Source organism: Vulpes vulpes, chromosome 3 (genome assembly GCF_048418805.1).
Source record: "Vulpes vulpes isolate BD-2025 chromosome 3, VulVul3, whole genome shotgun sequence".
In the NCBI taxonomy this organism is placed as follows: domain Eukaryota; kingdom Metazoa; phylum Chordata; class Mammalia; order Carnivora; family Canidae; genus Vulpes; species Vulpes vulpes.
This window is the reverse complement of record NC_132782.1, coordinates 23580968-23597743: the sequence shown is the minus strand read 5'-3', so window position 1 is coordinate 23597743 and position 16776 is coordinate 23580968. Positions and strand designations below refer to the sequence as shown.

The 16776-nt window shown below is 36.6% G+C and overlaps 1 protein-coding gene across 5 annotated transcripts in view; it reads left to right on the top strand.

The window, feature by feature from the left end:
* The window catches only part of SESTD1 (SEC14 and spectrin domain containing 1), a 129095-nt gene that overhangs the window by 20620 nt on the left and 91699 nt on the right, over window positions 1-16776 (top strand). The window lies entirely within an intron of this gene.

Genomic DNA, 16776 nt, shown 5'->3' with positions numbered 1-16776 from the left:
AGCTCCCCAAGTGATTCTAATATATAGGCAGATTGAGAACCGTTGGTCTAGAATGATTCTATTAAAAAACACAAGTGAGTACCAGTGGTTTCTGTTACTTCTAAGCTTCTGTTCTGGAATGCTTCCAACTATGCAGTTTTGAACTTTGTCTTTCAGTGTTTTTACCTTAGCAGACTTTTCAAAACCTTGTACATCCTACAAATGACTCACCTGTGTGATTGTAATATAAAGCATTACATGAAATATGATCTGATTTGCAAAGAAAAGACACGAAAAAAGTATTTCTATAGCTTACTTAAAATTACTAAAAAAAATTTTTTTTAAACAGGATGGTTGTAAGAACATTGCAGATAATATGGCACTCTATTATATAGTCTATTTAAACGAGGGTTTTGTTAAATTATACTATTGATCTGACTTTGAGTGTTTATTTTTTGTCAAGCACTGAGATACATAGTAAAAACATCGTCCCTTAACAAGTTGCAGAAAAGGAATGTGCTACTAGAGCAGAGAAATTGGACATTGGCAGTGATTAGTAAATATGGCACTCTTGAATGTCTTATGATACCATTGGTAGATGTGTGGCATCTAAGTAGCTATTGTGTTTAACTTAAGAGGTTGCTGGGGGATCCCTGGGTGGCTCAGTGGTTTGGTGCCTGCCTTCAGCCCGGGGCGTGATCCTGGAGACCCGGGATCAAGTTCCACATCAGGTTCCCTGCATGGAGCCTGCTTCTCCCTCTGCCTGTGTCTCTGCCTCTTTCTCTCTTTCTGTGTCTCTCATGAATAAATAAATAAAATCTTAAAAAAAAAAAAAAAAAAAGGTTGCTGGAAAAAAAAAAAGAGGTTGCTGGGATTTTCAGTTTCCATAATAAAAGCAGTTAGAACTAAGGAAAAAACACAGGTTAGAGGAAGAGGAAAGAAAAAAGAGGTCAGTTAATAGAGAACATTAGAGAAAATAGGATCAAAGACAAGGATTCAATTAACTTTTGTGACAACAAAGCCTTTCCTCTGAGGAAGAAGAAATTAGGTGTTCCAGTTCGTTCTTTATTTTAGGGACCCTTACTCAGTTTGCTTTGTTATGGATGACCTTTATAAGCAAAACACTCAAATTGTAAGATGACACTGACATTTTTCTACAGTTAGTAATTTGCTAATAAATTTCTAGTTTGTATAGAAACTGGCATGACTGTGAGGGGACTATTTCGAAACAGCTGTACTTTAAGAAAATTTTAATGCATTATGGTGAAAATATTATTTTCAGATTGTTAGATTTTCTGTTTTTATAAATGAATTGTATGCTGTAAGTATAATGCTATATTTAATATTTTGTGTAATATAAGAATTTTCAAGGAATTTAATTCATGATCATAGGACTCTTTTTTTTTTTTTTTAAGATTTTGTTTACTTCTTTAGAGAGAAAGAAAATGCATGTGCAGATGAGCAGGGGGAGAAGCGGAGAGAGAGGGATAAGTAGATTCCGTGCCTAGCCCAGAGCCTGACGTGGGCTCAGTCCCACTACCCTGAGATAATGACCTGAGCTGAAATGAAGTTAGTCGCTCAACTGACTGAGCCACCTGGGCACCCCATGATCATAGGACTTTTAAGGGAAGGTCAAGAGAAGGCATTCGCTTTCATTATGCCAAGTTTTCTATGAGTGTGTTAGTGTCATTATGCTTAAAATCACAATTTGTTGTCATGGTTGTATCTCTGTTCTTCTGGGAGGCAGTAAAGGGACTAACCCCCCGTGGACTCTTGTCTTTGGTAAACGTTGTAGAGGAAGTCTCTGTACTCCCAGGTATTGAGGGGAGATTTTAAAGTGCCCTTTATTTCTACTGAAAGTAGGCCTTTTGCCATATTTGGCACACATGTCTGATTATCAGTACTTATTCTGGAAAATAATCACTTTCCTTAATGCATAAAGAAAATAAATGAAATCTTTATGAAGATTACCACTTAAAATATCTTCAAACTAATTCAGCCATTTCTCTTACATTTATTGAACTCCTTCTATGCTTTACACAGTATTTGTTATTTGTAGGGAAAGGAGATGTACAAAGGAAAGTAAAACTGGCCCAGTCCCTGAACTTCTGGAGCATATACTTTTAATAATAGATGCATAAGTATTTGTTATTTGTAGGGAAAGGAGATGTACAAAGGAAAGTAAAACTGGCCCAGTCCCTGAACTTCTGGAGCATATACTTTTAATAATAGATGCATAAGTTATATGCTTGGAAATATAGGCTATGATAGAAACATGTAGGAAGGGCCAGGTAAGCAAGGGTCAGATCATGCTTGGTCCCCAAAAATGCTAAGACAGAGAGTGATCATCAGAAAAACCAGAAGGTTTTTATCAAAATCAGAAGGAGTTGTCAGAGATGTCAACAACAGTGTTAATTTCTGTAGTTATGATTTAGCTTATTTGTATGTGACAGCAGTTTTTACACGGAAGCTTTAACATGGATTATTATGTCATTGATAATTTGAAGCTCTCTCCTAAAATTAGAAAGCAGTTTCCTTTATCCCTGTAATGTGTACATTGGAAAAGAGTGTAATGCTTGTAATATTTTTCTTTAAACTTTTTTTGATAGCACATTAGGTAATCAGATTAGTTTTAGATTAAGAAAATAAGATTAAGCAATTACTAGATTTTTGTGGGGTTGAATTCAAATGAGGAATTACTGCTTTTAAGTGCTTTGGCCAAAAGGGTGATTCTTATACTAATTATTATGAAGTAAAATAACTTTTAGCTTCCTGTTATTATTATTATTTTTTTTTACATAAAGTTGCTTTAGTTTCAGTTCTTGGTTTAAAGGCCTGTGAACAACAAAGTTTTCTTAATCATCAAACTATAGAAAATGAAAATTGAAAAACTACATCATATTATTTGTTTTCCAGAGATACATGCAAAAAAAAAAAAAACCCACTACATCTAGGGCTTGTTCTAATTTGTTAAATAATAAGCAAAAGCACATGTCATCTCACCTGTGAAATATTTTAATTAGTTTTATGATTTTTTAAAAAGTTTTTCAACTTTTATTTTTCAATCTGTAGATTGAGGCTTTTTTTTTTTTTTGGATTTATTTATTTATGATAGACATAGAGAGAGAGAGGGTGAGAGAGAGGCAGAGACACAGGAGGGAGAAGCAGGCTCCATGCCGGGAGCCTGACGTGGGACTCGAACGTGGGACTCCAGGGTCGCGCCCTGGGCCAAAGGCAGGCGCTAAACCACTGAGCCACCCAGGGATTCCTGAGGCTTTTTTTTTAAATGGTTTTTTTTACCCTGTACTGTATTCTCATATTGTGTGTATTCGTGTATTAATTAACTCATGTTAATAAACACTATTTGAGAACCTGTTTTATTATAAGTTAATTCAACAAATGAGAGTAACAGTCCCTTTTGTCACTGAGTCCCCCATTTGCCTTAGAATGGGAGATAATTATACTTTGGCATAAGATAATAGAGATGGTTGTAAGATAAAATAGTAGCACTAAGGAGAGAGAGGGTGGTTATTTATCCTTACATTGAGTGTTGTGTCCGGGAAGCTTTCACAGACAACTGTGAAGCTAAGGTAAGTTTATTTTATTTTATTTTATTTTTTTAAGATTTTATTTATTTATTAATGAGAGACACACACAAAGAGAGAGCGTGCTGCAGAGAGAGAGAGAGAGAGCGCTGCAGAGAGCAAAGCAGGCTCAATGTAGGGAGCCTGACGTGGGATTTGATCCCCGGTCTCTAGACCAGGCCCTGGGCTGAAGGCGGCGCTAAACCACTGAGCCACCCGGGCTGCTCCAAGGTAAGTTTTAAAGAATAAATAGGAATTTCTTTGATTAGATAGAGAAGGGTATTTCAGTAGAGAGAGCTGCATATCCCTGAGCACAAACAATGAAACAGCATTGCAAAGTCAGAGAACTGTACTTGGTTTTTTGCTAATGAGAAGGACATTAGTTAGAGTTAGGGGCATGATCAGTAAAAGACTGAAGGCTGGAGAAGAGTTGGCCATGAAGGACTCTTTAAGATTTTCTAATAGAGTAGTGAGACGAATAATTTTGCAGTTATGTGGAAGTAGATTCTGAAGTTGGGAAATCTTTCAGAGGTTATATAGTAATTGCGCCAATAATGCTGTTGAAGAGTGTTGATTTGGTAGTTATATGGCCATTTGTAGAAAGGATATAGGAAAAGAATAATTTGAAGGTCTCTTTTTGGTTTTGATTTTTATAATTGTATGTGGGTGCATACATGTTGAGGAATGATGTAGCAAGACTTATTATTAACTACTTAATTTTATCCAATTTTTGAAGTTTGAAATAACTTCAGACAAAAATTGCAAAGATAATTCAAAGAATTCTATATACTCTTCAACCCACATTTACCAAATGTTAATTTTTTTTTATCACATTTGCTTTTTATAAAGCAACAAATGTATATTATTTTTTTTTAACTATTTGAGAGCAATTGTGAGCATTATTTTTTTTTTTTTTGCCTCTAAATACTTTAGGGTACAGTTCCAAAAACCAAGGATATTTTCATATATAACCATAGTACAGTAATCAAAGTCAGGAAATTAACATTGATACAACAGTTTTGTTTTTATTCAAATTTTGCTGAATTTTATAATGTCTTTTTGAGTAAGTAACTTTTTTCCCTCCTTGTCATAGGTTCCAGTCTAGGATCGTGTGTTATTTTCACATGTCATACCTTTTTAATCTCCTTTAATCTAGAGCACTTCCTTGGTCTTTCTTTGTGTTTTGTGATAGGACATTTTTAAAGAATGTATGTCATGGACGCCTGGGTGGCTCAGCAGTTGAGTGGCTCCCTTTGGCCCCGGGCATTATCCTGGAGTCCGGGGATCGAGTCCCACATCCGGCTCCCTGCATGGAGCCTGCTTTTCTCTCTGTCTGTGTCTCTGCCTCTCTCTCTCTTTGTGTCTCTCATGAATAAATAAATAAAATCCTAAAAAAAAAAAAAAAAGTATGTCAGTTTTGTAGAAATACTGCACCATTTGGGTTTGTCTGATATTTCCTTTTGATTAGATTTAGGTTATACAGTTTAGGCTGGAATACTACAGAAGTGTATCTATATATATCTAATCTGGAGGCCCTTGCTGTGTTATTCCATTACTGGTGATGTAAATTCTTATTACTTGGTTATGGTGTCCTCCAGGTTTCCCCATTGTAAACTTACTCCCTCCCTCCTTTATAATTAATAAGTGTCTTTAGGGGAGATGTTTTGAGAATGTATTTTATTTTTTGTGACTTTCTTACCCATGACTTTTACCATGCACCAATAATTCTTACTTGAATTATTCTGTGTGCTTCTGACATGTACCTATAAATCTTTCAGCACTTTATATTCTGGCAACTAGATTTTCCAGAGTCATCTTAAATTTTCCTACCTGTCCTTGGAATATGCCATTTTTTTCACGGAGTCCTGATTCTTTTAGTGGGAATAGTATTTAGAAATCAAGATTCAGGCACCTGATGCTGAGATGTTATTGATTTTAGGTCCTTTGTGTTAGGGTTCTCCAGAGAAACAGAACCTCTAGGACATATGCATAAGGAGATTTATCTTAAGAAATTGGTTCATGTGACTATGGCAGCTTCAGGCCTAGTTAGCATAATGGGGTGGCAGGCTTTGGAGACCAAGGGAGAACTGATGATTCAGTTCAAAGGACATCAGACAGGAAGAGCTGATGTTGCAGATTAAGTCCTAAGGCAGTCTATTAGAGAATTCTCTCCTGTTAGAGAAGGGTCAGTCTATTTGCTTTATTCAGGCCTTCAATTGATTGGATGAGGGTCACCCACAATACAGAGGGCAATCTGCTTTACTGATTAAATGTTAATCTCCTCAAAAACACCCTTGCAGAAACATTCAGAATAATATTTAATCAAATAACAGAGCACTCTGTGGCCTAGTCAAATTGACAAATAAAATTAATCATCAGAACCTTCTCAATGGACAGAGCTAAGGAACATGTACACACACACTTCTATATCTAAATGTTTTAAAAAGCTGTTAGTACATACTAAATATTTTGTATTCCGGCCGTCATTATGGGGTTCATTCTAGACTCCACTCCCTTTCCATATTTGTAACTCCATTTGACAATGAGAAGTCTATCTCTCTCTCTCTTTTTTATTTTTTAATATTTTTAAGATTTTATTTCTTTATTCATGAGAGACACAGAGAGAGAGGCAGAGAGAGAAGTAGGCCTCCCTGCCAGAAGCCCGATGCAGGACTTGATCCCAGACCCCGGGATCATGCCCTTAGTCAAAGGCAGCCTTTGACTCAACTGCTGAGCCACCCAGGTGTCCCTGACTCTCATTATTTGTTGCTCAATCTTAGAATACACAGTTTATTTATTTGCTCCATGCTAGGAAACACAGAAGGTACTTCAGAATTGCTAATCCTTAACACTATGACACTATGAAAGCAAACTCACTTATGGGAGTTCAGTACTTATGGACATTTTTGTTTTGTTTACAGCCTGAGAATATGTAATAAAAATACTTTGTTGAGTGGCACCTGGGTGGCTCAGTTGTTTAGGCATCTGCCTTTGGCCTGGATCATGGTCCCGGAATCCTGAGATCAAGTCCTGCATCGGGCTCCCTGCTTAGTGGGAATCGGCTTCTCCCTTTGCCGCCCACCCCCCGCCCCCCGCCCATTCGCACTTGTGCTCTCTCTCTGTCTGTCTCTCTCCCTCTCTCAAGTAAATAAAATCTTTGAAAAAAAAATACTGTGTTCAGAAGTTACTTGAATTAGTTCTCCTCTCTTTCTCCCACATTTAATGTAGTATGTTTGTCATTTGAAATGCTATTAGAAACATTTTTTTAATTTGATTTGTTTTGGGATTTATTTTTCCTCTCATCCTTGTTGATCTTGTTCTATTTCTTTGAGTATATGAAACATTAGCATGGCTCTAAACGTCAGAACTATGCAGAATCATCTCTTCTCTTTTTCCAACCTCCCATGTTTGGCACTCATTCTCCCTTGCTTTCTGTAGGCAAATACTCTAGTTTCTCATTTATCTTCTATTTGTCTTTGCACAGAACAAACAGATAAATATATATTCTTTTTTCTCCTTATTACACAAAAACTAAAGATGCTACAGACATGTTTTTGCACTTTTTTCACTTAATGTATACTCAGTATCCATGTTATTTCATAGAGATCTTTATTCTTTTTTAGAGCTGCATAGTACTCCATTGTGTGGATATACCCATTCTTTACTAAACTACTTTATTCTCTTTGTATGTGCAGGTTGTTTGCAATTGTATTTTCCAGTTCCACATGTACTATTGTGAATAATCTTGTATAACACATATTTTTGTATATACATATATATATATTTAAAAATATTTTATTTATTTATTCTTGAGAGACAGAGAGAGAGAGAGAAAGAGGCAGAGACACAGGCAGAGGGAGAAGCAAGCTCAATGCAGGGAGCCTGATGTGGGACTCGATCCCGGGACTCCAGGATCATGCCCTGAGCCGAAGGCAGGCGCTAAACTGCTGAGCCACCCAGGGATCCCGTTTATATGTATATTTTTGAAGGCATATCTTCCCCCTTACTCTGTATATTTCTTATCTTGCATATTTGTACTTTCTCTCCTTTTTTTTTTTTGGATTAACTTTGTCTATTTTCTTAATTAAAACACCTCCCAAGATTTCAGTTTATGAATTAGATACGCTTTTTTCCCCTAATTCTCTACCTCATTAATTTGTTTTCTACCTATTATTTCCATCTTTGTGTTTCCTTAGTTTACTGTGTTCATTTTGAACTAGGAACTTAATTTTATTATTATTTTTAATTTTTTTTATTTAAAAATTTTTATTATTGATATAAATGTTCACATTTCCAGATTTTCCTCTTTTCAGTGCATTAGATGTATCATTTTCATATTGTTTTTTGAAAATTTAATTTTCATTTTACTCAAGAGTTGTTTAGTAGTAGAATGTTGTAAAATTTTGAACGCTGATTGTTCCTGATTTTGTTAGTAATGCCTGGTTTTATTAGAATTGTGATCAGTGTTTATATCATGAAATATACTGTTGTTCTCTTTAAGACCTACAATGTGATTACTTTTTTTTTTTTTTTTTGGTGGTCAGTATTCATATCCACTTGAGAAGGAAGTGGAGTTTTTATTACCAGGCTACAAAATTTGATATATACCTCTAAGAGCTTCTTTATTTATGTTACATAAGTTGTTTATATTCTCAGTAACTTTTATATTCTAAGTTAACTTCATGCGTGTGTATGTTGGTCTTATTATTAGTTATTTTTCTATAACTTTGTGTGCCTGTAATTTCAGCTTTGTAAAGGAAATTGGTTTTTGATGAATACATATTCTTATCTTTTATGCATCTTCATTGTGTATTATGGCTATTAACTTTAAACAATGTTTCTCTGTCATATTTAATGCTTTTTGGCTTGAATTCCTTAGTATCAACATCACTATTCCTACTTTCTTGTTATTTCTATTTGCTTGATATGCTTTTGCTTTACCCTTTTATTTTATTTTTTTTAGTCTTTCTGATTTGCTTTATTTTAGATTGTTTATCTCTTGTATATAGCAGTTAGATCATTTTTTATGAGCCATATTAAAAATCATTTTCTTTTAATGACTTGAATTTGATCTCAGTTGTCAAATTATTATAAGTACTGTGTATATTTGTTTCTTTGTGATGTGCTTTCATTTAAAAAAAGTCTGGATATTTTGGATTTTTGTTATTGGTACAGCAGCTACTTGTGTATTTTACCTTTTTCTATGTTTTTTTTTTTCTACTATGTTTTTAATGGCGTGTTTTGATTCTTCAACGGTAGGTTTATTTTACATTTTTCTCTTCTCTCATTTTTAGTTACATTTTATTTACTTTGTCTTCAAACTTTAACTACAGCTTTGTTTTGCTTTTAGTTTTATAAATATATTAAACCACCATCAGTTCTTTGCTGAAGTTTCTCAGTCACTCACTGGTTAGACATAGCTCAATTTCTAGTAGATTTCTTTTCTTTTTAATTAGTTTTTTTTAAAAGATTTATTTGGGGATCCCTGGGTGGCGCAGCAGTTTGGCGCCTGCCTTTGGCCCAGGGCGCGATCCTGGAGACCCGGGATCGAATCCCACATCAGGCTCCCGGTGCATGGAGCCTGCTTCTCCCTCTGCCTGTGTCTCTGCCTCTCTCTCTCTCTCTCTGTATGACTATCATAAATAAATAAAAATTAAAAAAAAAAAGATTGATTTATTCATGAGATACACATAGAGAGAGAAGCAGAGAGGGAGAAGCAGGCTCCATGCAGGGGGCCGGACGTGGGACTTGATCCCGAATCCTGGGATCAGGCCTTCAGCTGACGGCAGACACCCAACTGCTGAGCCAGCCAGGTGTCCCTCTAATAGATTTCTTAAGAGCTCATGGGCACAGTTTTCTATAGTTTCTTGCATATTTAAACTTTTTTGGTAACCTTGATACTTAGAAGGACAGCTTGGCCAGAAAAAAAATCCTTGTTTCACACTTAGCATGTTTACAATGTGGTCATGCAGTGTATATTGTTTTTTTGAGTGGTCTGTTGCCAGTCTTAATTTTCGTTTTCTTTTTTTTTTTTTCCTACAGTAGGCTTCACGCTCAGTGAGGATCCCAATGTAGGGCTTGAACTCATGATCCTGGATCAAGACCTGGTCTGAGGGGATCCCTGGGTAGCTCAGCGATTTGGTGCCTGCCTTTGGCCCAGGGTGTGATCCTGGAGTCTTGGGATCGAGTCCCGTGTTGGGCTCCCAGCATGGAGCCTGCTTCTCCCTCCTCCTGTGTCTCTGCCTCTCTCTCTCTATGTCTATCATAAGTAAATAAATAAATCTTAAAAAAAAAAAAAAAAAAAAGACCTGGTCTGAGATCAAGAGTCCGACTCTTAGCTGCCTGAGCCACCCAGGGGTCCCTACCAGTCTTAATTTTCCTATCCTTGTAAGTTAGTTATTTCATTCTCTTACTTGGAATGCCTGGTTTTATTTTTGTTTCTTTCTAATGGATCTTTGGTTTCTGGAGTTTTTTGTTGGATTTTTTAAAAAAGATTTTATTTATTTATTCCTGAGAGACACAGAGAGGCAGATATGGGACTTGGTCCCAGGACCCCGGGATCATGACCTGAGCCAAAGGCCGACTCTCAACTGCTGAGCCACCAAGGCATCCCTTTCAGATTACAGTTTTAAATATTAATTCCATTCCATTGTTTTGTTTTTCTTCTTTAGGGGCTTCAGTTATCTATAATTATATCTTCTTTGTCTATTTTCCATATGAAACAGTTTCTATTTTTACTTCATTATTTCATTTTCATTCTCTTGTTTCTTTTACTGTTTCCTTCAGTGTGTCTTGTTAAATTTTTATTTGAATTTGTTAAGTACCTTGTAATTTTATCTTCAATCCTGATGTGGTTTTATCTTTTCTTTTTCTTTTTAAAAAAGATATTATTTATTTTTTGAGAGAGCAGGAGGAGGGACAGAGAGAGAGAAGCAGGCTCCCTGCTGAGCAAGGAGCCCAACTTGGGGCTCCATCCGAGGCCCCTAGGATCATGACCTGAGCTGAAGGCAGACACAACTGAGCCACTCCGGCACCTGTTTTTCTTTTACATCTTAACTGAGTTTAGTCACCTCTTTTTTCACATCTTTTGCTTTTGTCCATTTTTTTAGGTCTTTAAAAATTTCTGATTCAGAGTGTTTTTTTATGTTTCAAATGCCCATTTAAAGAGATACAATTCAGTTTGGGATGTGTAAGTTTTCTGCTTCATTGTTTGGGGGCTACTTTTCATCAGCTTCATTTTCCCAATTTCATCTTTTATAGTGGTTTTATAGATGAAGATTGCTTATGCCTCTCCATTTCTGTGAGCAAGGCTGATGCTTTAGGGGATTCTTATAGGAAGAATACTAATTCAAGAGTACCGTCTCTCTCACTGTAGCAAAGTACAGTTTGTTAGATGTCTTTATTTCCTCTTCTGGGGGAAAGGATTGTGGGTCTCTCAGTTTGCCTCAGTGATAGATACGTAGGAGATTGTCGGGGGTGGAAGAATCAGTCCTAAAGGAAGGGCTCTGGAAGGGTGATACGTGTGGCCTCTTTAGCTTTAAGCATTGAAGCCAGTCTCAGGAGCTTAAGCTAAAAAAGGGGGATTTAAGGAAAGAACTCTGGCATGCCATCCTACACAGAACTGCAGCTAGACCCTCTCGAGGCACTGAAACTAGGATGAGAGGTAGTAAAGCAACTTGTCACAGCTAATAAGGGACAGAGTTGGGATTTGACCTTTGACTCCTTGTCAGTCTGACTTTGGTCTTCACCATGACACCCTGCTGCCTCTGCTCCTTTTCAGGAGCTCCACAAACACTGTTGAAATCATGAAAAGTGGGAAGTGCTGCTCTGGTGCCTCCTGCCTAAGTGGTATGCTTTGTATTAGAAGGAGTAGTCACTTCAGGAAAGCCCTCTAAACGTCATTTTTTAAACAATCGCCATCGTTTCTCATTTAAAAATTTTTGATTTGTTTAATTGCTGTTGTTACTATCTCACATCTAGAGCATAATATTAAATGATGTCAGAAATTATATTGCCTCAATTATTAGAAATATTTGCTAGCAAAGGGGCAGCTGGGTGGCTCAGTCGGTTAAGCGATCCCCCTCTTGGTTTCAGCATAGGGTGTGGGATCGAGCCCTGTGTGGAGCTCTGCACTCAGTGGGGAGTCTGTTTGAGATTCTTCCCCCTGCTTGTGTGTGTGCGTGCTCTCTCTCCCTCTTTCTCTCTAAAATATGTAAATGAAATCTTTTTTTAAAATCGTAATGAAAGTGAAGATATGGGCAGCCCAGGTGGCTCAGCGGTTTAGCGCCACCTTCAGCCCAGGGCATGATCCTGGAGACCTGGGATGGAGTCCCTCATCGGGCTCCCTGCATGGAGCCTGCTTCTCCCTCTGCCTGTGTCTCTGCCTCTCTCTCTCTCTCTCTCTCTCTGTTTCTCTGTCTCTCGGTCTCTCATGAATAAATACATAAAATCTTTAAAAAAAAAAAGTGAAGATATAATTCAGAGAATGGAAAAATGTTCATGTTACATAGTGATTTATTTTCCAAGTGTTGAAATATAGATAATGAAAACTCACTTAGGGTATAAAAGTAGTAAGCTAGTTCTAAAAGCCAGAAGTTAACAATGGCTTGTAGCATAAAGAAGGCTTATAAAGTGCCTCTCTCCATTCATGATCCTGATGGGCCAGGTCCCTAGATATTTCAGTAAAGGTTCCTGAACTATGTAATTTAATATTCTGCTCAAAGTAAGTGCATGCTCTATTCATAGTGCTTTGTCAAGTTTAAAATTACCTAAGCTTGTTTTCTCTTACTCTTTCTCCGGTTTCCTAATCATTCTGCCCAGTGACTCCCTAAATGAGAAGGCCGTGGTGGGATCCTAAGAAGGGAGTTCATTCAGCAAGTATTGTGCATTGGTCCAGTGCCAGGTGTTGTCCTAGGCAAACACACACGTTCACTCAAACACATTCAAATCTAACACCTACTTTAGATTTCAGAAATAACTTTTTTGGTTCTATTGACTATATAGCTAAAATAAATTGTTTTAAAATTTGGAACTGTGCTCTTAAGTGCAAAACCTTTGGACTCTCTTTTTTGGGTTGAACAATGTGGTATTTAATTGATTCTTCACCTAAGAGATCTCCTGGTCTCTGACCAACTGCTGCTGTTTACAGCGAATTACACTGAATGCCTGTTGTGGGCATATGCTTTTCTTAGTAATTTATTCACTTAAAAAACACTGTGATATGGTTATGGGGTACAGGGAATGGGAGACTACTGAGGGAAGGAACCCAGTCTAAATGCAAGAAGGACCTGAAAAGTCAGGGAACGACAGTGCCGCCGTGCCAACAGAGTGGCCGAAGCCAGGATTCTATCTGCTGGCCTGCTGCTTTTTATCTTCTGGGTTCTCCCTCTCACAGAATTAATTGGTGTCCTCCTTCTCAGCAATTTTACATGGGACCAAATACTCAGATCTTTCTCCATAAATGGTTTTAGAAGATGCTGGTGAATATATGACTATTTAAAATTATGTGTAATCTATTTCTTGTGCCTACTTGATTTTGAAATAAAATATAGCTAAATGCAAAAAAATTTTAAAGGATTATAGCTTCCTTTTTTTACGATATTGGCATATTTAAATATTGAGCCTTTTAAATTTTATCATAGGCATTTTCAAACATACAAAAAGAGAATAGTAAAATGAACCAGTTTATGTATCCTTTTCTTTCAACAGTTATCAACACATAACTGTATGTTTTATTCCTTGTATGCTCCCCCCCATTACTGATGTAAATCCCAGAAACATTTCATTTGCAGACACTGAAGTACGTTATTTTAGAAGATACGAGACTCTTAACGAACGTAACCTTCATGTCAGTATATTTTAAAAGTGAGCAGTTGTATTCAAGAACTGTTAAAGACCTTTATTCATATTATATTAAAGGTTATTACATTAAAGAAGAGCATGAGAAGTCAAGTACCTAGGCCTTAGACCCAGCCTTAGGTCTGAATACTAGTTGTGCTGTTTATAAACTACATGACTTGGGGCAGGGTAACCTCTCTTCAGCTCACTAGTGTACTCAGCTGTTAAGTGGTGACAACACTACTTCTTCTAACAGGATTGTTGTGAGTTATAAATGAAGCAGTGAACGCAAAGGGATTAGGACACTGCTGTATAGAACATTTTAGTAATGTTACTCTTTTTTTTTTTTTTTGGAGGTGTAAGTAAATACACAGGTAACTAAGATTCTGCCTTTCAGAGTAGATGAGATAGATACACATATATTAAAGTATTTTATTTATTCATAAGAGACACACAGAGAGGCAGAGACACCGACAGAGGGAGAAGCAGGCCCCCTGCGGAGAGCCCGATGATGCCGGAACAATCCTAGGACCCCAGCACCTTGCCCTGAAGGCCGACGCTCAACCACTAGACTGGGTGATCTTTTAAAGTGATATGCATTCTATTTTAAGTCTTTGATATGTAGGGCCTACAGAACAGTGTTAGCATTGTTTTAGTTCAGAGGCACATTTTATACTTTTCTCCAAAGCAGCCTTGATTTGTTTTAAAATGTGATACTATTGAAGGAAATGTTATTCAACCTTTAATCAAATCTTGGATGTCTAATGTGTGCGTTGGTGTGAAAACTTTGAGATACCCTAAGAGGTAAGACATTAATTTATAAATCTTACCCTGTGGCTTAAAAGTAAAAAGCAAATCTCATTCCCTGTATAGTATCAATTTATTTAGAGTGCTAGAAAGTTTGGGCATCTGTGAACATAAAAGTGGTGTATCATTATTGCTTATACTCTTCATTCTTCTCTCTGCCTAATCCACTTAATCTGTATCCTTACTGTTTGACCCAGCCAGAATATATAGTGTTGAATAAAATTTGTCTCTGCAGCTGAAGTTCTTTCATAGCAATGTGTTTTAATTATAGTGGAAATTGAGAATAAATTGCTCAGCATATGCAGTTCATTTGACAGACTTCCTGGAACTTCTTACATATTTTTAGTTTTTATTTTTTAATACTTAAGTATTTATTATTTTCATCCAGATTTCCCTAACCTCCAAAATGGGCAATTCTGTTTATTTTTTAAGATATTTTTTGACAGCTTTCTTGAGATAAAATTTACATGCCATAGAATGCAACCATTTTAATTGTACAGTTCAGTTATTTTTGTATTAGTACTTCATTCCTTTTTCTTGCTAAGTAGTAGTCCATTATATAGATATACCACATTTTTTTTTTTTACCACATTTTATTTATCCATTCAGAATTGATATTTGTTTCCATGTCCTGAGGGTTACAAGTAGTACTGTTAAGAATACTTGTGGTAAGTTTTTGTGGGGCCGTATTTATCTATTTTAAAAATTATTAACATAATGAAATAATGGTTCTCTGCTTTGGTTTGTTTTTAATTTAGATTTTATTGTGTGATGATATTGGAGAGAAGCACTGGGCAGGGTCTTAGGGTTTCATGAATTTGAGGTTAACATTGTTACTGCTACACAACGTTAGGAGGGTAAATCTATCTCCTCTAGATCTCAGTTTCTGGTCTAGATTGGCTGTTTGTGTCCCTTGTAAATTCACATGTTGAAAACGAACCCCCAGGGTGATGGTATTTGAAGGGGGGCCTTGGGAGGTGATTAGTGTGCTTTTATAAAAGAGACCCCAGAGAGCTCCCTTGCCCTTCCCACCGTATGAGGATACAGATAGAAGATGGTCCTCTTGTGAGTCAGGAAGTGGGCCTTCGCCAGATACTGAGTCTACCTACATATTAATCTTGGACTTCTCAGCCTCCAGAAATGTGCGAAAAGAACTTCTGTTATTTATAAGCCACCCACTCTCTGATGTTTTGTTATAGCAGCCTGACCAGAACCGTGAGGAGTAAATTTCTATTGTTTATAAGCCACTTAGTCTAAGATATTCTTGTTCGAGCAGCCCAAACAGACTGAGACAGTTTCCTTATCAATAAAATGAAGAAGAGTAGATGCTGTCTATGATTGTAAGTCTGTGATTTATAAATCTGTTTATTTCTGTCTGATCTTAGGGACATTCTCTGTGTCTCACGTGTCTCATCAGAAAAAAATGGGGATACTAACAAAATAGTATATTGTTGTGAGAATGAAATATTTCTTGAACACAAAAAAACCCCACAGAAAAACAATACCAGGATGTATTCAGTTACTTCTTATAAAGTTGTGGCCATTTTAGTATGTTGTATCAAGAAAGCCTTAGGAGGGAATGCTTTGGCTCTGGTCTCTGGAGGATCAGTGGTAGTAAATCAACAATTGGTGGAGGAAGGAAAATTTACCTCCTAGTAATAGATTTATTGAGTGCCTACCATCTTGGATTAGTATATTAAAGACTAAACGTGTATTAGCTCACCTAATCCTTAGTCGTGAGTTAGTTTTTTTTTTTTTTTTTTTTTTTTTGTGAGTTAGTTTAATGATTGTGCTCATATGAGAAATTAAAGGAATTGTGTAAGCCACCTAGTTGGTAAGTGGCTGCTTTGGAGTCACACCTTGTCTCCAAGGCCATGATCTTTATTGACCATTGCACCAAACTACCTTTCAGAAAGAATAGCTCTTTGTTTTTTTTTTAAATTTTTTTTATTTATTTATGATAGAGAGAGAGAGAGGCAGAGACACAGGCAGAGGGAGAAGCAGGCTCCATGCACCGGGAGCCCGACGTGGGATTCAATCCCGGGTCTCCAGGATCGCGCCCTGAGCCAAAGGCAGGCGCCAAACTGCTGCGCCACCCAGGGATCCCAAGAATAACTCTTTGAAAAAGAATCCCATGGCAGAGAAGTTTTCGGTGCAGGAGGTCTTTGCTTGGGAAAGGTAGTTAGTATTATTAATAGTCCTTATGAGGTATAAAAGATGTGGTCATTCTATAAGTAGTTTTTTATGTGTCATATTTGTTCCATTGATGGTGAAGTGACATTTCATTTAGTGAACAAGTTAAAGGATTTGCAGTTTGTTCAGTATTGCTTTTGTAGTTTTACCTCAAAAGTACATTACAGTATTGTTATTTTTAAACAAGATTTTTAGTATTATGGAAAATAACTCATACATATTCCATGTACTGGCTTTTCTTCTGCCTGGTAATACTGTAATTCCATTTTTGAGTACTTTTCCCATTGTATTAGTTAACTTAAATACTTTTGAACTTTTTTAGTATGATTTTTTACTTTTTTTTCCAGTGTGGTGTTTGGTATGTATGTGCCTTATA